Here is a 23,023-nt window from a genome sequence, read left to right as displayed (position 1 = left end):
AGGCTCGGGCGTCCGAGCTCCCTGGGGGTGTGGCGCTGGAGCGCCTCGGACCCCCCGGAGGGGTGTGACACCCGCGGCGGGGCGGCCTCTCTCTAGGATCCCACCCCCCGCACTGCCCTGGCCGGCTCGCTGCCCCCTGCCGAGCTCGGCGAGCCCAAGGCAGGGCGGGGGTTTGGCCGCCTCTCGCGTCTGCAGCCAAGTGCCGGCGGCGGCCCCGGGGAAGCCGCTGGGCGGAAAGGAGGCGAATCAGGTTTCCCCAGTGGGTGACGCTGAAACTGCGGCTGGGTTTCCGCTCCCTGGGCGGAGGGGGCCCGGGGGGGGGGGCTCCCGTGGGCTCGAGCTTCTGGGGGCTCGCTTTGGAGCCCCGCCGGGGCAGGAGATCAGCAGTGAGCCGGGGGCGCTGCACCCTCGGCAGGGCGGGAGCGGAGAAGCACCTGGCGGCTCCGCATCCTGGCTAGTTGTCGTCAAATCCGGAGCGAGCTGGGCTGCCGGAGAGTGTCTGCAAGAGCAGGGGAGGGGGGGGGCGTGGGGGGGTATTATGAATCTGGTTGCTATGGTTATTCCTGCCACTGGAGCCTCTAGTATTTCCTCTGCTCTGTCTTGGGGGGGGGGGGGGGGCTCTTGCTCATAGCTGGGGAGGGTGTGTGGCTAGTGGGTGTGTCCAGTGCCATCCCCATTAACCTGGGGGTGTGTTTCCTACTGTCGACCCGCCCCCCCAGAATACTGAAGGAAGAACAGCAGGGCTGGAGTAAACCGCAGACCTGGATCTGCCGTCCCATGGCACAGACCGTGGTTTGTGTGTAAAGCAGCCTTGGAAGCCAGCTGCCTTCTGCTCCCACTGTATCCCCCATGAAACTGGCCAAAGGATGGTGTTGACCTGGCTGCCGGTTCAAGCAGCAGCTCGTGGGCTCAAGCTCCTCGCCTTGGCTTGCTTGGGCATCTGTGATCTGGCCCCTATGGAGCCACCAATGAACCCCCCCCCCACCTCTAGCTGGCAACCTTCTGCTGACTGGAGCGGGGAAGCCACTGAATGAGAGAATAAAAATGAACAGCCGGGAGAGGGGTGAACAGGAGCGGAGGAGGATGGGAGAGGGAAACTGAGCGTGGTTGCTGCACTTGGACAAGTCGCAAATTGAGATGGGGGAAGTACATGGTGGCCTCTGTCAGTGGGTTGGGAACCATTGGCCTAGCTATTTCTCTTCCTCCCTCTACTTACTGCTTCCCCTTGGTTGCTCTCGCTCCTTTGGGGGAGTGAGGATGCTGTGCCCACCTGTTTCTCTAATGGCATCTGAATAGACATGTAGAGAATGTGCACAATACCCCACAGGATGTTTCTGTTTATCCTCCTGCTGACACAACCACTTACTGATGACTTGTGGCAAGAGGAGTGTGAGTTGTAGGCTTTTAAACATGATTTTTACAGACACAAAGTCCAAAACTTGCTTTTCAAATACAGTTTTCCTAAGTCTCCAGTTGTCTGGCTGGTGGTTGGGATAGTCTTTGAGATGCATACTGTTGCTAACAGAGTAATGGCCATCATTTATGGAGTATCAGGAAGAGTTCCTGTCACTCTGCAAAACTAAGAAGATAAGGTCCCCTCCTTTGAGCACATTACAGTCTAACTCAGCATTACAGTAGTGTGTGGTGGGGGGAATTACTGTGTATACTAACTTGTTGTTGTTATTTGTAATACGATATCCTAGTTATGGCAATATCATAGACCAGGATCCCATTGTGGGAGGTGATGTACAAACAGAACAAAAAGAGGGTCACGCTCCCAGGGTCTTACAAATGAAGCTATGAAACACCAGTGTTAGAGGGAGAATGGGTGTGTGGTTCATGCATAAGACTGGTGATCTGGGATGTGCTGCAGATTTGCTCTGTGACCTGGGGTAGTCTCTCAAGCCACAGTTTTCAACAGTGTCCATTCATTTTTGTTGCTCCCATTTTTCAGTGACTAATTTGACACTGAGGATCTGATCTTTGTTGGGTTTTTTTAATATTCTGTTTTTTAGAGGTGCTGAGTGCCTGGACCCCCAACACCTCTGAAAAATCCTGATCCCATGGAAGTCAATGGTAAAACACTTATTAACCCCAATGAAGTAAAGATTTCATCCTTAGCGTCCAAAGATGAATGCCTAAAAGTAGTAGCCACTTCTGAAAATGCTGCTCATTCAGTGTTGGACATTATAGCTTATGTGATGGGGAATGTTGACAGGATGCTGGGACGCAAATAACAAAAAAGTTTTAAAGTGCAACGTCTATTCCTTGCTTCCCCTCTAATATTAAACAACTCAATGTACCAGAAGAAATGTCTCTCCCACTCACACATCTCCTCAGTTTGAGCCTTGAGACTATCTCCTAGTAAAGTAAAATGCCAAAAGATCTCTGGAGGACTTTAAAGATAGAAGATCCATTGGTTCAAACAAGTCCCACTTATCCCTTGTGTGGCTGGATACCAGCCAGAGAGGAGAAAGAAGAGGTATACTGTTGGGGCAATGACCCAGATGATGGTAGTCAGAATAGGGCAAAATTATAGTTGTTTCCTTTTCTAACTCGAATCTCAAACCAGTCATGATCCACCCTGATGCCTCAGCTATCCTGTTCTGCCAATTTGTCCCCTAGAGGTTGATTGATGCATCTGATGAAGTGGGATTTAGCCCACGAAAGCTTATGCTCAAATAAATTTGTTAGTCTCCAAGGTGCCACAAGTACTCCTCGTTCTTTCTTCCAACTCTTTATGAGCCATAAATGTCTGTCTCCTTCCACTTTCTGGAAGTGAAATATACAAACTACATTTCTTCATAGCAATGAGTTTCTGCTAGGGGGATCAGTGAACCGGCTTCCTGCAAGCACTGAATTTGTCAGTTCCATGAGGATTAAATTAGTCCCACAGTGTCAGAATCTGTTACCTGAGTCGGATCAAATTTGCTCCTCAAACCGACAGATTGAACTATGTATGGTATTTATTTTTAAGCCAAACATACACCTCCCATATTACTGTCTTGATTAATCAATTACAGAAGAATAGGAAAACCCCAAGTATAGTACAAAATATGCATGCAGGTGTTGTGTCTACACTGAATATGTTCTGTTTGCAATTTCCTTATATTGGAACAAAATAGCAAAAGGAACTTCAAGCTTTTCAATTCATTTTGTAACTATGGCCTTGGTCTTCCAAGGTGTGACTTCAGTGGCAGCTGAAGGCACTCTGTGCTTCACAGTTCTGTGCCCTGTTTGCTCCTGGGTTTATTTGTGAGTGGAGTTGGCCCCTTCCTCTGGTGTTACTATAGGAAGTCCTTCAGATTCCATCAGTGAACCAGGCATACATCCAGTTTTAGTATCTGATTTAGACCCTGTGCTGGCCCCAGTGAAGTAAACAGGATGGGTAGAGTATAAGGTAGTGTAGAATTTGTTCCTTAATACTTTAAACTGAGTAAACCCAGTCTCTATCTGAGGCTCCTTTTCCTCTTGCTTTCAGTGGGGGAATGAGAGAATGTAGCAGGAAGATGCCCTCTTTCAGTTGCACTCTCTGCTAACACTTCTGTGGCACTCTAGACAGCCCTTCCCTTAGATTCAGAAGATGGGAAGAGGGCGAGGGCGAGACAGCAAGTCTGACTGGATTATGTTTATCTCTTTGCTTGTTTCCCTTCTGAGCTGTCATTGTGTCTATTCACCTCCCAACTGAGAAGTCCCTCCTACTGAAAATACTCAGGAGGTGCAAAGATATTCAGTACTCGGCTTCTTGCAAGTCTTGTTTACCTGCTGGTCCGGAACACAACCCCTGCAATCTAGGTTCTTCCAAGTGCCAGGACTTCCCAGACTTGCTTGCCCTTTATATGCTCTGTTTATCAGCTGTTGAAAAAAACAGCAGGAACCTGGCAGGGAAAGGAGGACTATGGAGTGTCACAAGCAAAAGTTTAGGGTTTTTTGGGTGAGAAAAGGAACAGAATGTGTGTAGTTAAACTTATCTTATGATAAATCCCTGATAAATCTGCAACTCTTCTCGGGCTTTTTGGTAGAAACACTTTTACCCCAAAGTTGGAAACCTTTGAATTGAATAAAAACTCACATTATTATGTATTTTTTTGTGGGGGCTGACCCAGATTAATGTTAGACTTTTTCTGAGGTTCCAGTTATAAAGGGTTCATTATTCATAGATGTTTTTAATAAATAGTTAGCGTTCAATAAGTTGTTTATAAGCCCTTCTGTTGATGTGCATATAATCCTCTCTAACACAATCTGAGATGGTCTAACATGCTTATTACAACATTTATAAATTTACTAAGCCCACCTTTCATAAAGTGTGGTTCTCCGCCTGCCCCCCCCCCCCCACACCGGTATTCAAATAACAGATTTCAGAGTAGCAGCCATGTTAGTCTGTATTCGCAAAAAAGAAAAGGAGTACTTGTGGCACCTTAGAGACTAACACATTTATTTGCGCATAAGCTTTCGTGAGCTACAGCTCATTTGTATCCGATGAAGAGAGCTGTAGCTCACGAAAGCTTATGCTCAAATAAATGTTAGTCTCTAAGGTGCCACAAGTACTCCTTTTCTTTTTTGGTATTCAAATATACACTTAAATTGTTAGCATTAGTCATTCCTATTTCTCTTAAGTGTTTAAAACATAAATTGTCAATCTTTGTATCTTTCAAGAGAGCTCTGGGATGACTCGCAGTGTCAGAATGTCCTTTCCAGCAATGCTTCAAGTATTCATGGGTTTAATTCTTTCATGTGCCACCAGCAGATAAAGTCAAGGCTCCCAGCTGTCATCTTGGGCGATTTCTGAAGCCTGCTTGACAAGATTTCTCCAGGCTTCTTTCACAAACGAGGATTTTGTTGGACGCTTGGGTTCCTGGCTTGACTGTCATAATTAAATAATTGAACTTTTCCAAAAGTTGCAACTGCCATGAATCCGCTCTTGGTGCCATGTTAAGCAAGGTCTGCTTCCTCTGTTCTGATTGAAGATGACTTAACCAGAGCTGTTAAGTATGCTGTTTGAAAATGCACTACAGATTAAAAAAAAAAATACAGCTTTTTTAAAAAAAATCTGCATTTTATTGTTGAGCTAAAAAGCTCACATGGTTCCGTTTCCAAGTGCTGTTAGTTTCATGCTTTTAAAAAATTCAGTAAGGACATGAACTGAATTTTAATATAATGTGTGTGTGGTTGCACTTTGTAACAAATAAGTGATGGGCTATAGAAAGAGGCATGATTTAATCCTGGGACTGGAGATGAAGCTAGGAATGCTCAAAAGTTTCCAGTTCTGATACTGATTCCGTCTGTGGCTTTGGACAAGTTACTTAAACTTGTTGCTTTAGTTTCCCTATCTGTATAACTTAGATTATAGTACTTGCCTGCCACGTGGCAGGGATGTGAGAATTAATTAGTAAGTGTTTGTAAAGCAGTTAAGTATGTGAGTATTAGCTTGACTAAACAATTGCATCAGTCCCTCCTCCAGTTGCTCTATCTTTAACATTCCATTTAATGGAAGAAGTCCTACCGAGCAGATTACAAAACCATTGGGCTTGATTTGCTCTCCAGCCCCTCCTCGGTATGTGAGATTGCAATTTGCACAGCACACTCTTTGCTAATAAGGAAGGGTGGGGTGGGAGGGGGCAAAGAGGAAGGGAGGTTGTGCACCGTTAGCTAGGGACCGGTGGTGGTATTTGTATACAAATATCTAAGAGCCCCAGTCATAGCCTAGAACTCCCTTCTGCGAGGCACTGTATAAAGAGAACAAAAGACAGTTCCCCACCCTGAAGAGCTTACTATTGAAGTATTAAAAACAAGGGACAGCAGGTGGATGCCGACAGACTGACAGGAGAGTGCAAGGAAACAATGAGACAATATTGGTGAGCATGATAGGCAGTCATCTTTGCACCAGCAGCTTAACAGCAGTCAAGTTCTTCTTTTTTTTTTTTTTTTTGGTAGGCATCACAGGAAAGAAGAGAGCAGAGGTAGTTTTCGGGGTGTTTGTGGGGAGCTCTGCCCGAGCATGAGAGGCAGCGTAGCAGAAAGGTGCTTGTTTGAAAATGTCACTGATGGTGACTGGCATCATGAGCCTATCTGAGGCAGGAGTCGACATTCTTGATGGTCAATGAGAGGGAAGGGCCTTGAAAGTGAAGATTAGCAGCTTGGGTTTGATGTGACCGAGAAAACCCTGTATCTGTGACAGGAGAGGAGGGAATGGACGGCAAGTTCAGGGGAGGGGGAAGGTCTGGTTATATCCTGTCAGTTTTCACTTGGAAGAAATGGATAACCTTTGCAGACAGAGTGGTGAAGGCAGGAGGGGGTGGGGGTGGGGAGGATTTGAGGAATGAGTTGCGGTTGGTGAAGAGGTGTCTAGGAGCTGTGTAGCCAGGGAGGTGACGGCACGGGGGGAGGAGAGAACGAATGTGCCATGGAGTAAGTTAGCTTGGTCACAAGATTTCCACCAGAGATGCTCTGCAGAGCACGCTCCAGAGTCGAGGAAGTGGGTGTTGAGGGCAAATGAGGGTTGGCAGGGTGGATCTTGTCATGGAAGAGAGGGGCAAAAAAATCAAGGGTGGAGGAGGAGTGAAGCAGGGACAGAATCAACAACCAGATTGGCAGAAGAAAGGGAGGAGAGGGCGGAGAGCAGATGAGAAGTCCTCAATGCCAGTGGACTGGAAGTCCCAGAATGGCCAAGGGACGGGGGTGTGATGTGGGGGTGACGGATGATGCAGAAAGAGAGACCAATGATGCTCAGGGAGGGGAAATGCAGCAAGTGAGAGAGCTGTGTGTGGGGGCGACCAAGTCGAGTGAACAGTCCTGTTGGTGTGTGGGAGTCAAATGAAGAGGTGAGGAAGAGGGGATATGCAGTGAAGGATCAGATGAGTCATCGACATGAAAACTGAAGTCACTGAGGACGCATGTGGGAGAATCTGAGGAGAGAAAGGGAGAGCGCCAGGAGTCTAAATCAGACAGGAAGGCTGATGGGGAAGAGTTGGGTTGACAGTAGATGATCACTACATTTGCCCTGTTACCCTCCCCTAGGGATTGAGCCAGTAGAGAGACTTTCAGTGATGCCAACTCTCATGATTTTATTGTAGTCCAGTAATTATTTTTTAAACTCCAGGGCCTGGAGTCCTGTGATTGTGAGAATTTCAGCTTTCCTTTAAAAAATAAAAATAAAATTAAGCTTCTAACCCTTATGGTTACAGAGAAAAGCCTGAATAAAGAACATAATGCACTGTAAGCATTCTACCACCTGAAGACAAATGAAAAGAACCCAAATATATTAGTGTTTGTCTTTAAAAGCCAGGAGATTTTAACAATCTCATGATTTTTGGAATGCTTGGGTTGGCAATACTGGACTTTAAACTGCAGTCAGGGATTGATAGGTCACTTTGCAGAAGCTGTGTTTGAGCAGGAGAGAGGGAAGAGCTGCAGTGAATGGACACAGCATTCCAGTGTTTTGGCCTTGCCCACTCCAAGTGCAGCACTTCCTCTTGGACTTTCCAGCGCTGCGGGGCTCTGGCGACTCTTGCACCTAGGGACATGGAGCCCATTTTTCTCATCTGAAAGAACAGACAGTAACACAGTGTCATGTAGATTTTCCTAATAGGCATTTCATACTCTGGGTTTGTGTACACTGGTATTCAAAATTGTTCACCAGCTTCCCTGGAAAACTGTCGCTGCTTTCCCTCTCCCCGCCTCCATCACTGCCCTGAAGGCTGTGGCCACAAGAAAAGCCCCTGATGGCTGCATGCAAGAAATGCTGCCCTATAAAGCAGCGTTTACACTCCCAGGCAATTAATGCTTGGCAACCGGTTGTCTGGTATCTTGAACAGAAGGATGGCGTTTGGAAATGCAAGAGTCTATTTTAAACACCAAGCAATGGAAGATTTTAGGGTATTGAAATATTCAGAGACTTTAAGACCAGAAGGCATCATTTATGATCAATTAGCCTGCCCTCCGGTATGAAACAGGCCAAACCATTTCACCCAGTAATCCCTGCATCAAGCCCATATCTTGTGGTGGAGCTAGAGTGCTCTGTTCAGAGAGGCATCCAGTCTTGATATAAAGACTTCAAGCGATGGCAAACCCACTACATTACTTAGTAAACTGTTCCATTGATTAGTTCCCAATGGCTTAAGGGGCAAATTTTTAATCTCTAGCTTGAATTTATCTTCCTTTGGGTGCTAGCTGCTGGGTCTTGTTATACCTTTGTATGCTAAATTAAGGAGTCCTCTGCTGGAAATCTCCCCACTTACAGACAGTGGTCAAGTCACCTCTTAACCTTCTTGATAAGCTAAAGACACTGAACAGCCCAAGGCTCACTATAAGACAGGTTTCACAGACCTCCGTTCATTTTTGTAGCTCTTTTCTGAACCCTTTCCGATTTTTTTTTCCCCCCCATATCATTACAAGCCACAGCAGCCATTACCTCTTGCTGGGTATGGGTACTCTCCTAGCGTCGCTAAAGGCATTTGTTACAGGCCCTTGTGCATGGCCTTTTTGGAAGAAATGGCATCTTCCTTCTTCAAGTATTTCTCTGCACACCTACTCCACTGAGAGCTCTTGGAAGGCATCCTAATGGGAGAATTCCACTCCACGGGAAACTGAGCTCCAGTGCATGAACGTGGCCTTACAAATTATTTAAGAGCAATTTGCCTTGTTGGGCAAGTGGCTTCATGTCTTGCTTATCAAAAGGAATGTAGAAGGCACTACTAAACTATGCACATCTAGCTACTTGATGGCTAACTAAATCATGTCTTCCATGTTTGTACTGGTTAGTGAGCTTCCATTCAAGCTTATTGGCCCAAGTAGTTCCTTGTCTCATGCAGGAGGTTTGGGGCTAATGAGGTGAAGTTAATTGATATCACAGACAAGTGTCTCTCTTTATAATGAAGTGTACATTCTGTGAGGTCTAACCTCTAGCACCCATTGAAGTCAATGACCATACATCCACCAGCATAAATGGGAAGAAGATTGAGCCTGATGAGTTTCGCTGACCATAGTGTGATGCGCTCCTATGAAAAATAAGGCTGTCTTTCAGCATCTGTGCCCATTGAAATACTGAATCTGGCTAAATATTGCACCTGCCCACAAAGAGAGAGACTCAAAGTGAACAGGAGAAATGGAGCCATCTCTTGTAAACTTTACTGGAACCCTCTGGTACAGGGATTCTTGCACTTCTCCTTTCCCTGCTGCAGGGGTAGCGGTGAAAAAGACACAACCAGGACCTGGTGTCATGCTGACTTTCAGTTGTGGTTTTGTCCCTTTAGAATTGTGTCTAGGAGACAATGTCTTGCCCTGCCCCCAGATCAGTGGGGTACGGAGGGGAGCTTTGATTGACCTTGTTACCACATCCCTGTGTTGTACTCTGTGCGGATTAGCTGTGCTGCCCTCCTTGGATCTGACGCATATTTCCCAACAAAGGAGGTGTGTAGGGTTTCAACTGAACTCTCTGCCAAGATTGAACAGACAGGACAAAATTTTACCCGGCATTCTTACCCAGCATTCTCTCAGAACTTCTTAAGGTATATCAGGATTTTACATAAGGAGCTGCTGATGCTTATTAGAAAATACCACAAAAACATCCATATGGTATGTCTACACTGCAGTTAGATACTCAGCTGGCCCGTGCCAGCTTACTTGGGCTCTCAAGGCTCAGGCTAAGGGGCTATTTAATTGTGGTGTAGATGTTTAGACTCGAGCTGCAGCCCAAGTTCTGGGACCCTCCAACCTCATGGGGTCCTAGAGCCCAGGTCAAGCCCAACCATCTATATCACAATTAAGCAGCCCCTTAGCCTGAGCTCTGAAAGCCCAAGTCAGCTGGCAGGGTCCAGCCACGGGTGTCTAATTGCAGTGTAGACATACCCATAACCTGCCTGTTGCTATACTCAGCTGGTTATTTTGTATCTCTTCCTGCTCTTCGTGCAAATATTGCCTGCCATAAACAGGTTCTTCTGAGTTCATTTCCTTCTGCTGCTTATTTTTTCACCTGTCATTTACATTTGTCAGTGATAACATAATAACCTCCATAGCAATTGATTGGGAAGTCATAAAGCAGAGACCATGGCTCAAGGTGAGGAATAAACCACAGCAGGAGCAAAGCAAGTGAAAATAGGGCACATGAACTGCTTATGCTGTTGGATGGCTTCCAAATTTCCCATCATGCATCAGCAGTCCTTTATTATTATGCAATGTTTGGACAGTGTGCCGAAGGCTATGAAGGCCAGAGCTGCTTTAATATGATCCATACAATGCTCTTGGCTCCTGCTCTGGCCCATGCTAAAGCAACCCGCAGTAGGAAGATGAGGAAGCATGAAAGGGTCAGGATGAAAATTACTATGGGGAAATATAAATTGCTTAGCCAACTCTGGGCCAGACCCTCAGGGGCATGTCTGGGGAAGGGGTGGCTGATGCCAGGAGCCCAGAGCATTCTGTGCTTGTTGATCTTCTGATGTAATGCCATCCAGGTTGTCCATTACAAATCAGTATAGATTAAAGCAGCCTTTAGGCTGCTAGAGACCAGTTTGGCTCCCAGCCAGTCCCAGGATTGGGAAGACAGGCGGAAAGGCAGTTTAGAGCTGCTTGCCCCCACCTGCATGGAGCTTTGCTATGGCACAGCTGCAGGGTAGTCCTGCATTTTGAATGGATGGCCGCTTGCAGTGTTGATCCCTTCTGGTCCAAACACGTTTGGGTGATGCTACCTTCCATCACAGTCTCTCTGCCATCTAACTTGCTGCTGTTCTGTAGCTATTACCTCGTGTCTTTTCCTTGCAAACGTATAAGAATCCAAAAGGATTTTAGTGCTGGTATCGGGCTGTGGCGTAATCCATTTGTCTGGCTGGAAGGCTGTTTGAACAAGCAAGTCTTATTTGCCCCCTCCCCCCCATCTCCTAGTAAATGGGTGGGACTTAAAGGAGCTGTAAACTCTTGTGTGACCCTATGAAATGTCTCATCTATAAGTAAGGGACGTACAGCTGGTTTCCTCAAGGATGCTTGTATGTATGTAAGTGGCTGTAAATCTGTTAATTTAAAGACTTCTGTTCCATGACTGCCAGGGACCCCTCATTTTAACATTCCTTCGCTACTTTTGCTCTTTGGTCAGCACAGTATCATCTCCTGATCTGGGATGAATACAGACTTGTGTGAGGGGCAAATGTGACCTTGAAAATTTGTGTACCCTTTTCAGGCCCAATTTGGTGGAAACTCTGTGAATGCAAACACTTTACTCAGTGCAGGGCCCATGGAAGAGAGACTGTTTGAACTATACTAATCCCTGTTGCCTCCAGAAAAATCTTGTTTACAAGAGATGGTATTTCAAATGTGTATCCTGGTAAAATATCTTACGTAACTGATTTGCGTGCTAGACACCAATGTGTGCAAGTATTTGGTTTTAAAACCAAACGTTCTCGAATGCAGGAGTTAGTCCACATACCTCCTTCCTTGTTCTGAAATATATCAAGACATTTTGTTGAAGGCTCTTCTGAGCGTATTGTTCCATTTTTGAACTCCAATTATTTTCTATGACGATTGTCTGCCTGGCAAATTGCATGTGAAATAACTGTGGCTATGAAACCACCAAAAACTCAACCAATTGCATAGGACAAAAAAAGGAAACATTTTTATAGCACATTAAATACTGTAATCTGTGCAGTCAATTTACTTTCAGATCCGTAGTTGGAAACCAATTTCTTTTAATATTAATAATTTTCTGGAACTTTTGTCGTAAATGCTATTCTTCCATTTGTGAGGCACATAAACATTTCTTAATCCACGAATGAAGCAAAACTGCACTTAATTGTTTAAAATTACAAGATACTCAATATACCGAGAATCAAATTATATAATTTTTGAATGAATAAAGCATATAATTTCAGTGCAAGAAATGGGATGTCTTCTCAGATAACATATTATACCCTTATGAGAATCCTGTAGAAAATGGTAACCTTTCTATAGTTTGAGATGGCTTTTGTGTAAAAAAACAAGAAACAAACAAAAACCATCAAAACTTCTCTAATAAATATACAGGAATTGTATCCCTGCTACACAATTTTATAAGGGGATTGAAAAATCCCATAGAAAAGAGAATTTCCTAAAGTCTAGTTTGTGGGTTTCCATAGAATCCTACAAAGTTAAATCATTATTAAATTCTATAGGGCTCTTCCATATGGCTAGAGGCTTTAATAAGTCAGTGTACTGTCATTCTTTCTCTAATATTACATTAACTGGAAGCTAATATATTTCTTCTGTTAAGTGATGTGCCAAGGCTGGTGTATATGTTATCCCAGTGCTGGTGAAGTGTTCTACAGAGAGCTGGCTGGAAAATGGTGGTGGTTTTCTTTCCCTACAGAAAATGTTGACTTTTTTTTTCCCAGTGAAAAACTGAAATATTTCAACTGAAAATCACGGTAGTTTGATTTGGAAGTGCTGCTGCAGTGCCTTATGGGAGTTGTGGTCCAGTTGTCTTATGTCCCCATTGTGTATGGGCCAAGCTCCCTGGTGGGATTATGTTGTCCGTGGCCTGCCCTATTGCTGAGGAGAGGTGGTGTGTAATGGTGGTTGCAATCCAGCTGTGGAGTCCAACTAATAGAGGAGAATGGGGATATGAGACAACCGAACTACAGCTCCCATGAGGCACCATGATGGCATGTCTGAATCAGAATATTTCAGTTTTCATGTGTTTGGCTTTTTGACGAATCAAAATTTTTTGGCAGAAAACACATACTTGTTGGCTGTGAAAAGTGCAACTCGGTTGAAATCAAATTTTCTATCAAACAGTTTCAACAGAAAATTTTCTGACAGCCCCATGTGCTATACCTGACACTGCTAGCTTCATGTCGAGCACTGGGAACCTTGCAAGGGGGTGAGTCGCTGAGCTCGAGTGTCTACACTGTAACTTTTAACCTGTGAGCCCAACTCAACTGACTTGGGTTTGGAAACTTGGTGCCTCAGGGTTGTTTTTTTGTTGTTGTGGTAGTGGTGTAGATGTACCCAATGATTCTAGGCTGTTTCACAGGGGAAAAGAAGTCATCATCCTCACCAAACACCCATTTCAGCATCTTTGCTGCTTTTGCAGCCCTGTAATTTAGCTATTGTATAATTTCTAATAGGCAGTTATGAGAATGGCTTTTATGTTATTTAAATTATTGTACAGCAATTTGAGTGGGCATAGGCGCCAGGGGAACTGGTAGTAAACCTCGCACTCTGTGTGTTTAAGAAACTTTTATAACAAAAACAATACTTTTTTGAATTATATAAAAACTAGGAGCATTTGCCTTCCAGGAGAGAGAACCCCAGCCCCCTGGAATCTTTGTGGCATATTAGCATAGAAGCAATGTGTTCTATCTATCTCTGCATTTATACTCTCTCCCATCAAACATCATAGCATTTCATCACCTTACGGTCACTGATGAACGTAGCCTACCTCTTAGCACCCAATGTGGGAGAGGGAGAGAGAGTGAGTGCAGAGGGAACTGAGGCATGGATCATCCAAGGGCCTGATGGAAAGACTATCAAAGTCAATTGAGTTCTTTTCCATTGGCTTTGAACAAGTCATGTACAACCTGATCTAAAGGCGCCCAGGCTGGGAAGTGGACCCATATTTCCTGAGTCTTAGCTGTTTGACAGTACCATGGAAAAACGTGCATCTAGTTGAGGAAATGTCAGTTTGCAGTGGAAAGGATGGGCGGTCAGCTCTCTTATTAAAATGTAACTTTAAAGAATTCTCATTAGCTATTGTTTAAAGAAACTGAAATACAGTAGCTGTTCATTAGGTGTAGTGTTCTTTAGGTATAGTGTATTTCAAATGTGAGGCAGAAGAGACCGAACGGTTTTCTTTTCTAGCTAATCTGCTTTTTAAAACACACAGTCTTCTTGTTCCTAATTCACTATCTAGTAATTGTTACTCGTTTTAAGGACACACAGAAAAATGTGCTCCTGAAATATTACATTCCTTCTAGCATCTCTTTCTTCTTCAGTTGGAGTTCACAGAGTATAATGGGCAGATTAACAACCGTATTTGTGGAATCTTTGTGCAGGTCTGGCTAAAAACCAATTAAGTTTGTCCTGATCTCTAAATAAGATTTTTGTCAAATGTCTTTCTCCAACTGCAGTTACTATCCACTAACAGAGGGATTAAAATAACCGATGGTGTAGACTGTATGCTGGATAAATATAGAAGAATTTAGTTGTGCTTGAGGGTTCCATAGGTGCATAAACTTGTGTCTCTTCAGTTGTTTTTGGAGCTCATTTCCTAGGATTGAAATCTCTGGTTACTTACTTATGTGCGAAACCCAAGTATAGCACAACAGATGTAGGGTCTTACCAAAAGCCCGTTGTACAAAATGAAAGTCTCCTAACTGATTTTGGTGGACTTTGGATCAGGATATTAATGCAGCCATCTACTTGAGAGAGAGATTTTTTTGGTGCATGACTGTGTAATTCTATAATGCCAAACAGGAAGGCCAAGACTTTTAAAACTGACTAGTGATGTATATATTTTGGTTGTCTAACTTGAGATACCCTTTTTTAAAAGGGGCTCTCTCTGTCTTTCTCTCTCCCCCCCAAAAAATGCTGGAAAATCAGGTCCCATTAAGGTACTTCAAGTTTGGCAGAACCCTGGATCGTTAGTCACTTTTGAAAATCTTTATCTAAAAAGGGCTTGGTTAAAGCGACTCAGCTTTTTTTATCAGCTACAATAGAACGGTTTGCCTTTGTGGTACTGATTATTGTGTGTAATAGTGCAACAAGCCTTGCATTGTGTGTCATAGCCTTAATTGGAAAGAAATCTAAACACAAGCTATCTAGATGTGAGCATTTGCTAAGAGTACCCCAAATGTTTACTCCATCCACAACAAGAGAAACTAGTTCTGTGATCACTTTTAAAATAAAAAAATGAAGATGCATTTTATGCTGTTCTCTGAAGGTACTGGTATATATTTTCCCCTAAATATTTCTAGGTCATGATGTAGAATTGCAAAGCTGTATGGTTTTTAATCCAGGCAAACTGGAAAACAAGTGCCCCCATCTTTTTTTTTTTTTTAAGGTTGAAAACAATTATTTTACAAATTTAAAGTAAGAGACTGATGGTATAGAGAACAGGATGAAATGTAATCACCTTATTTATTGCATTAATGCCCTATATCTTTTTTCTTATCTACCAAGGTGGTAAGAGAAGGAGGGATATAAGACAAACTATAAAATGAGCAGAAGAACCGATCATCTGGTCACTGTCATTAATCTGATCACTGTTGCGTTTGGGGTATCATTTACGGTGCTTATCAATAACGGGATGTGGCTCAGTTCAAAGTGGACTGGACACGTATGATGCCAGCACTTCACTGTGACACTCCTAGAAGGATCATGTCTCAAGTGTTGACATGTTTTGTATGTGGTGGGTCAAATGTTAGGTTTCAGATATCACTTATTTCATTGGCCACTAGGTCATACGGTAGTGCACCTTTATTGTAAAACACAGAGGAAAGAACCAGTGTTGCAGTGGTTTATATTAGATCAGATATAGTAGACTTACAAGCCAATCTAACATTGCTATGTCTCTCTATTCTGCATGGGTCATTTCTCCATCAACCTGCATCTTTAAGACTGGAATTTTTGCTCTTAAATTACTTGTGGAAATACTTGGCTTTTTTTAAAATATAAAAGCCAGGTAGGAGGTATGAAGACATGGATTTCAAGATTTGAGAGATTCCAGCTAATTAGGCTGCTTTCAGGCCCCAGTTTGGTGAAGCACTTAAGCATGTGCCGAACTTTAAGCATATGTCTAGTCCCGTTCACGTCAATCCATACTTGTTCTGTGCAATGTGATACTTGAGTTGTACATCTAAGGGGAAAAATGAGAATAAATCTGAAATGCAGTCAGCCCATTTCTATAACAGACACATTTATTTACTTGAACGCCTTCTGCTAACAAATGCAAAGTGAGTGACTATCTTTACTGAGATCTTGTAATGTTTCAGAATGGATGTGGCAGATGGCCAAATAGTCTTTTGGTGACTTGAGTGGCTGTATGGGTAAGTCAACCCATGTATTCCTTGCTGTGTTAGCAAGTTTGTCTTGTGAAGTCCATAACTGAAAAAACAAGGTGCTTAACACTAGTAGATGTAAAAATGCTCTGTAGCAGGCCACACCAGTGCTTATATTTACCCAGGGGGTAGGAGCTTGCTTCCTTTCCCAGACTGCTTCCTGTTGTTGTGGGTCTGAGCAAGAGCTGTGAGGTGATAAGACATGGCTATCACAGCTGGCGGAGACGCTCTTTATTCAGCAGAAGAATCTAATAATACCCCAAGCGTTTGCTGTGTCTGAGTTACCTGAATCCAAACAAACCACAAGGAAGGAATCAGGTGTCATTAACAGAGTCTGAACAGAGGAAGCATGCAGCGCACCCAGTGCTGATGTATACAGCCCAGTGGGGGGGGGAATCCTGGCCTTTCTCATTGTCGGGGAAGGAGAGAGTGTACAGCCCAAAAAGTGGTGGAACAGCGCTGGCTCTACTGCAGGGCATGGAGGCAGAGGGATAGGCAGGATGCAGACAGCCCAGAATAGGAGGTTCTGCTCCCTGGATCTAGTGGAGTAGAGGAAAGGTTCATTTACTAATTCCCGAGCCACTGCAGAACCCTCTGCAAATCCCAGTCTTTGCTAACTAGGGTGGCTTAGCCTCTAGATGGGAGCCCTTCTAGAGCAGTGTATATATAAGGCAACGAGGAACCTTTGTGCCTATCCTGCTGCCTAGCCAGTGTTGAACAGTCCTTCGCTGTATACAAATATTTTCCCATTAAAGCTGCCCAGGAGCAGAACTCTCCTCCTCCTCCTCATCCCCCACCTGCTACTAGATTGTGGAGGGCAAACGTGTGAGACTTGGGCAATGGGAGATGAATTCCTGGGGGAAGCATGGATTAAAATGACTTTTTAGTATGGTGGGCGCAAATCCCTTCAACTTCTGTTTACTTATCACCAACTCCACCACACCAAAAAAAACACCCCACTTTGCTAGGCTGGGGCTACTTGGACTCAAACTATTGCCAGTCCAAACTGTAGTTGGCTAACTTCACGCTGACTCTGGAGGGAGAGAGCCTCATGTCGGAAAAGCATCTGATTGCTAAAAGCTAAGGGTTTTTTTGGCTTGTACTAACCCAGGTTCAGAACGCAGTCAGTCTAGGCCGGAGGGTTTGCTCTGACGGAAGCAGACGGGTCAATCTATAACAGTGAGGAGTTATAGCTCTGGGTTTATGAGGCAAATGGATGTCTGAAAATGTGCTAATGCGGATCACGTTGGGATGCAAAGGCAATAACAGACTGTCAGGCTAAAACAGTGGCTCTCAACCTTTCCAGTCTACTGGACTCATTTCAGGAGTCTCATTTGCCTTGCGTACCTCAAGTTTCACCTCACTTAAAACCTATTCACTTACAAAATTAGGCATAAAAATATAAAAGGGTCACAGCACACTATGACTGAAAAACTGCTCATTTTCACTGTATAATTATAAAATAAATCAACTGGAATATAAATATTGTACTTACATTTCAGTGTATAGTACATAGAGCAGTATAAACAAGTAACTGTATGAAATGTTAGTTTGTACTGACTTTGCTAATGCTTTTTATGTAGCCTGTTGTAAAACTAGGCAAATAGCTAGATGAGTTGATGTAGCCCCTGGAAGACCTCTGTGTACCCCCAGGGGGTACATGTGAGAGAACCACTTGGCTAGAAAATCTTTTTTTTTTTTTCTTGCATATTTTAAAATCCAGTGACTGTGGTGCAACCATCTAACCATAACCAAAGATTTCATGAACGGAAATTAATTCTCTCTATCTCTGGTAGATCTGCTAGGGTAGAATATATTTCTGAGTAAAAGGAAGTAAAATGTAACTATCCTGCCTCCTGTTACACAAGAACGGCCAATCTAAGGGGAAGGATTAGGAGAACAGCAAACGTTGGGCCTGATCCTGCAGTTGGCTCTGTAGGGGTGAGACCTTGTGCCTGAATAGTGCCCTGTGTAAAAGCAATGGGCCTCCATACAGATACAAGGGTCTGCTCATATAAATCCAGTTGCAGGATTAGGGCCATGGATCAATCTCCTTGGGGGCAGGGAGCTGTCATGTTGGTCCATAAAGTGCAGTACATGGCTGTGTTTCAAATGGTAATTTGAGCAGCTCTCAAATAACCCTAACCCTAAACTCAATACCCAGGTAAAGAGTAGGATGTAGAAATGCGCTAATGCAGTGGCAGTGCATGCACTTTGACATGGCTTTTATATGTGCATTTCAAGCATAGTGCAGGTAACAATGCTGGAAACGCTAGGGCAAGCAGCAGAAGTAACTACTGTTGCAGGGGTGCTGTCCAGTAAGGTATGTGTACTTGCAAATGAGCAGGGAATTGGGTAAGTCTGGGGACAGATGTGAGCACTGCAGTATTGCCAGTGCCGAGCATTCTGAACTCGTGAGAAAAACCATGACATTTTAAAAAATAAATGTTGGGTGTGTTTTTTTTTTTTTTTTGCCATCCAGTTTTTGAGCCTACAGGGTGCACTTGGGTCATGTTTTCAAGCATTCATCTGAAAACATGAGCACTAGAAATGTTTTTTTAAAACTATATCTGATATTCATCTGTAGTAACATGAATCCAGGAGCTGTGGCTTTAAGAAAAACACCAAATATCAAAAGAGTCATGAGGAAAATTGCAAGAGTTGGCAACCCTGCCAATGCCTTTTCTCTGGTCACAGCCTGCAGTGTAGAAGTTGGGGATTGCTCTTCTTTTCTGAAGCATCTTTGGTAAGGAATTCAAAACAGCAAAGACTAATCCTTCAGGATCATTTAAAGAATGCATGTTAAAATTCTCGGTGTATGCAGCATTCATGGTAAGCAAGAGTTGTGTGAATCTTATAATATTGTATGCAAATGTACAGTATGTGTATAAGGGTTGCACTTGATTCTAATCGCTTAAGCAAAAGGTTGGATTATACTGTGAATTGCTCGCATGCATATCTTATTTAAAGTGCTCTTTGGTATGTGGACTCGTGATGTGACTTGAATTGGAATAGACAGAGCAGTAGAGGCTCCACAGCCAGAGAGCTGATCTGACAGCTGGAAGTCAGAGCTTGTCCTACTGGAAGTCAATGTTTACCCTCTTGGAAGTGATTGGTTTAAAAGCCTTTTGGGGGGGAAGAGTTTGGGGCACTTTAACTGTTAAGATAAAGGTTTAGAAGCACAGGAGAAGGTGGCATGAGAAACAAGTAAATATCACACCTCGTATGGTGATATGCAGGTTTTAAAAATAAAGTGTGTGTGTGTGTGTGTGCGCGCGCACTTGTATGTAAATAAACAGACCAGCATGATCTCTTGCCCCTTGAATTGACATTTGCAGTTTTTTTTTTTTTAAATGACTCGTGGTTGACTAAAATATCTGCTAAGACATTAATACAGTTGTCTCTCTCCTATAATGCATCCAGCTATCTGAAACAGAGCAGCACTCAGGGCTGGTACCTGATTTCAGACTATGGAAAGAAGTGGTCTGTTACTAGGTCTGGTCTTCCTTCCCTCATGGTAGATTGCTCTGATAGCAACTATTCAAACTGTGTTTGAATAAGACCAGGCATGAAAATCTGTCACTTGGAAGGGTTACAATTACAGGGCAAGATGTTGGGAATCTCTCTCTCCTTCTTCCTCAACCTTTCTGAAACCTTGTTCTTCAGGGAAATTCCCCTTGGTATCTTCAGCCTCCCCCATTCCTCCTGCTGGAATGGCTGGTGCTCACTGGAAGTGTTGAGAATAATCTATGCTGGTTGGTTGCGTTTTTCTGGAAGGTGTCCTGTAGAGCTGCATTATGTGACTTTTACATTGCTTCAGAATAAAGCACTTAGATTGTCCTGTTAGTTTGGATGTTGATTGTGAATGGCAGCTAAATAAAATGCCCACTGTTTAACTTCTTTAGGTTTGCACATATGCACACACCATAAGAAAAAATGCTAGCCGAGAGGTTCTAGCCGCCCTTGATTTAACTTTAAAATGCAAGAGAGTGAATGAATGCCCCAACATAACTAAAGGACAGCAATACGATTCTATAGAACCTGCCCCCAGAAAACCAGGCAACGTGAAAGATCAAATGCCTCTTTCCTGATGTCTTCCTTCAGTGTGTTATACCTCTCTCTCTCTGCTTCCTCACACAATCTGAATACACAGTAATCAAGAGTAAGCATTGAATAGTTTGCTACCCTTCTCTCCTGGGTATACGTGACTGGGGAGAGGCAGGGAATGGAAGTCTGATAGACTGAACTCCAAGAATGCACAGTATAAGAAAATACAGAAAATAGAATACACACTAACTTGTCTTAATGGGGCAGAAGATCTCTAAAGGCTTTATTGGAATATCTCATCATGCACTTGTTAGCTATGTACTGCGTGGTAATATTTTGTGTATGTATCTGCATGCACGCACATGTGCTGAAAGCTCTGAATTTTGATAACTCTCCACTTCAAATAGCTGGTGCCTTTCTGAAACTGGATTCACTTCAAAATTGTCAGGCTGTGTGACTCTTATAGTCTGTGGGTTGCAAACCCTCAATTGCTGTTTACAGGTATCACTGGCTGCGTGTGCTAGCCAAGGAAACTTGCTACTGCAATTATGGAATTAAATGTAAATCAATTCCCTCTTAAAGAGACACACACCCTCTTACTTGGTTTCGACAGTAATCTCTTTTCCTTGTCTTCCTATGGGACAGCCACAGGTATGGCAATATGCTGAGGTTGGTCTGGTTACAATAACACTTCCATGTGCAGAAAGAGAGCAAATTCTTCTCTATTAATTACACGGAGTGCTATGAAATTGCTGCAATAAATCATCCTCCTGTGTCCACTGAAGGTAGGACATGAAGTAATTGGCTTGATTTGCAGCAAAGGAAAATTAGATTAGATATGAGGAGAAGCTTTCTAACTCTAAAGATAGTTAAGCACTGGACTAGGCTTTGAAGGGACGTTGTGGAATCCCCGTCATGGGAGGTTTTTAAGAATTGGTTAGATGAACACCAGTGAGGGATGGTCTAGGTTTACTTGGTCCTGCCTCAGTGAAGGGGGCTGGACTAGATGGCCTCTTGAGGTGCTTTTCTGCTCAATACTTCTCTGATATTGGTGCCGGTTCTAACTCTGAAAGGATCAGCTATTTAAAGGCTAGGCACCTTGATTTGAAAATTCTGCAGTTGGGCTCATTAGTCCCTATGTAGGTACCAAAGTAAAAATGGCCTGACTTTCAGGGCAGTGGTGAGGGAGGTCAAGGGATCATTATTTACATGGATCCTAACTTGCTACACAAGTGGTTCAGTTGGCTGTTCTTACACCCTGCAGTAGCGAGGCTACCAGGATAAGTGGGGTGTGCACAGGTGCTTCGCCCCAGGTTGGGGAGCTGGATTTTGCACACGCCCAACTTTTCTGCATTTCACCCCCACAGAACCTGATTTGCTCACTTGAAAGCCAAATCCTGCAGCCCTTACTCAGGCTAAACTGCCTGTGACATTCCTGAGGCTGTTTTTGTGCAAAACTTCCTTCTTAAGACTTCCCACTGTTGTTGCGATCTACGCTGCACTGTCCGTGGTAGCAGTAGTGGTAGACCAGCCAGAGTAGGCCTACTCAATATGGTGACCTGTCAGTGCTAGCGTAGCCACTGTGACTACTAGTGAGCTGCAGTGATGGGAAATAAGCGTAGTGCAGACAAGGCCTTAGCCTGCCTAGTCCCTGTCGGTGGCTCTCCCTATGGAGTATGGTAAGCAGGTGAATGTCCTGTTTTTTGCTTTTTCAGTTCTGTACAAAGCAAACACATTTTATATGATGTCCATCTTGCATTCTTTCTGTACAGATCCTCTTAAAACTTCATGGCCCTGGTGAGTTATCTAGTAATGGGGAAACATCTCGACTAGCATGAAGCAAAGGTAATGCAAACTTTCCCCCATCTCAAAAAAATACCTTCGTCCATGTATCTCTAGAATATAGCATGGCACATAAGCCATTACTTTCAGACACAAAGGTCTGATAACATGCCCTCTGGGCCTATGGCCGGTGGTTCCTTTTGGTAGTCAAAGCTCTTCAGTAGCAAAAACAAAAGCTCTAGTTACATCCACAGCGGTCAGATGTGATATCTTTATCACGGTGTAGAATTTAACTATATATAGAGAGTAGTTGGAGAAATACCTATTCTTTTTATCACAAGAGTTAACCAGAATACCAGCAGGAGGAACAATTTAACCTAAGCAGTTTCTGATATGAAAAATGGAGAATATAGTGTTAGGGGAATGTGCAGGTGAATGGCTCCGATTAAGATCGGTCCAATGTGGCTTTTAACCTTTAACTCTGTTGTCCTTAAAGGAGCGGGGTGGGGAATGTTGGCTCCTTCGGTTGAGAACTCAAAGTTCATTGACATTTATTCTGTGAAGTTAGTTTGTGCAGAATAGCTTCTTGACAGTGGGGTAAGTGATAATATATGACAAGTGTATGTTACTGTGAAAAATCAGTGTGTGTGTGTAATGGGCCCTTGTTAATGTGAACTAGTAACTGCTGGGTGATCTCAGTGCAGATGAATGAAGGATACTGCATCACTGAATGTAATCTATTTGTTTAGAACTAGCCTAGTTTTGATATGATTGAGTGAGGTATTTCTAGTGGGGGGGGTCCATAAGGATTGGCACCAGGCCTGATGCTCATCATTAGTTTCATCAGTGATTTGGAAGGATTAAATGTGTAGGTGCCCCAATGATTGGAGAAACGGTAAATGGCAGTCCTACAGCGCGATTTGGATCATTTGGTACGGTGGGCCCATTCAAATAAAATGAGTTTTAATACCGCTAAATGCAAGGTCATGCTTCTAGAGACCAGGAGTGCAGGCCATATCTTCAGAATGGGGGACTGTGCCCTGAAAAGGATTTCAGAGTCATAGGGTGCATCAGCATAGAGATAAGACCTGTGACACAGCTGCAGCTGGCTCAGGCTCATGGGACTCAGGCTGTGGGGCTATAAAATGTCATTGTAGATATTCAGGCTTGGGCTA

At 43.6% G+C, this 23,023-nt stretch overlaps 1 protein-coding gene across 7 annotated transcripts in view; it reads left to right on the top strand.

Moving 5' to 3' along the window:
• DAAM1 (dishevelled associated activator of morphogenesis 1) overlaps positions 1 to 23,023 on the top strand; it is a 185,860-nt gene that overhangs the window by 700 nt on the left and 162,137 nt on the right. The window lies entirely within an intron of this gene.

This window comes from Dermochelys coriacea, chromosome 6 (genome assembly GCF_009764565.3).
Source record: "Dermochelys coriacea isolate rDerCor1 chromosome 6, rDerCor1.pri.v4, whole genome shotgun sequence".
Classification (NCBI taxonomy): Eukaryota; Metazoa; Chordata; order Testudines; family Dermochelyidae; genus Dermochelys; species Dermochelys coriacea.
This window is presented reverse-complemented; position numbering and strand designations above follow the sequence as displayed.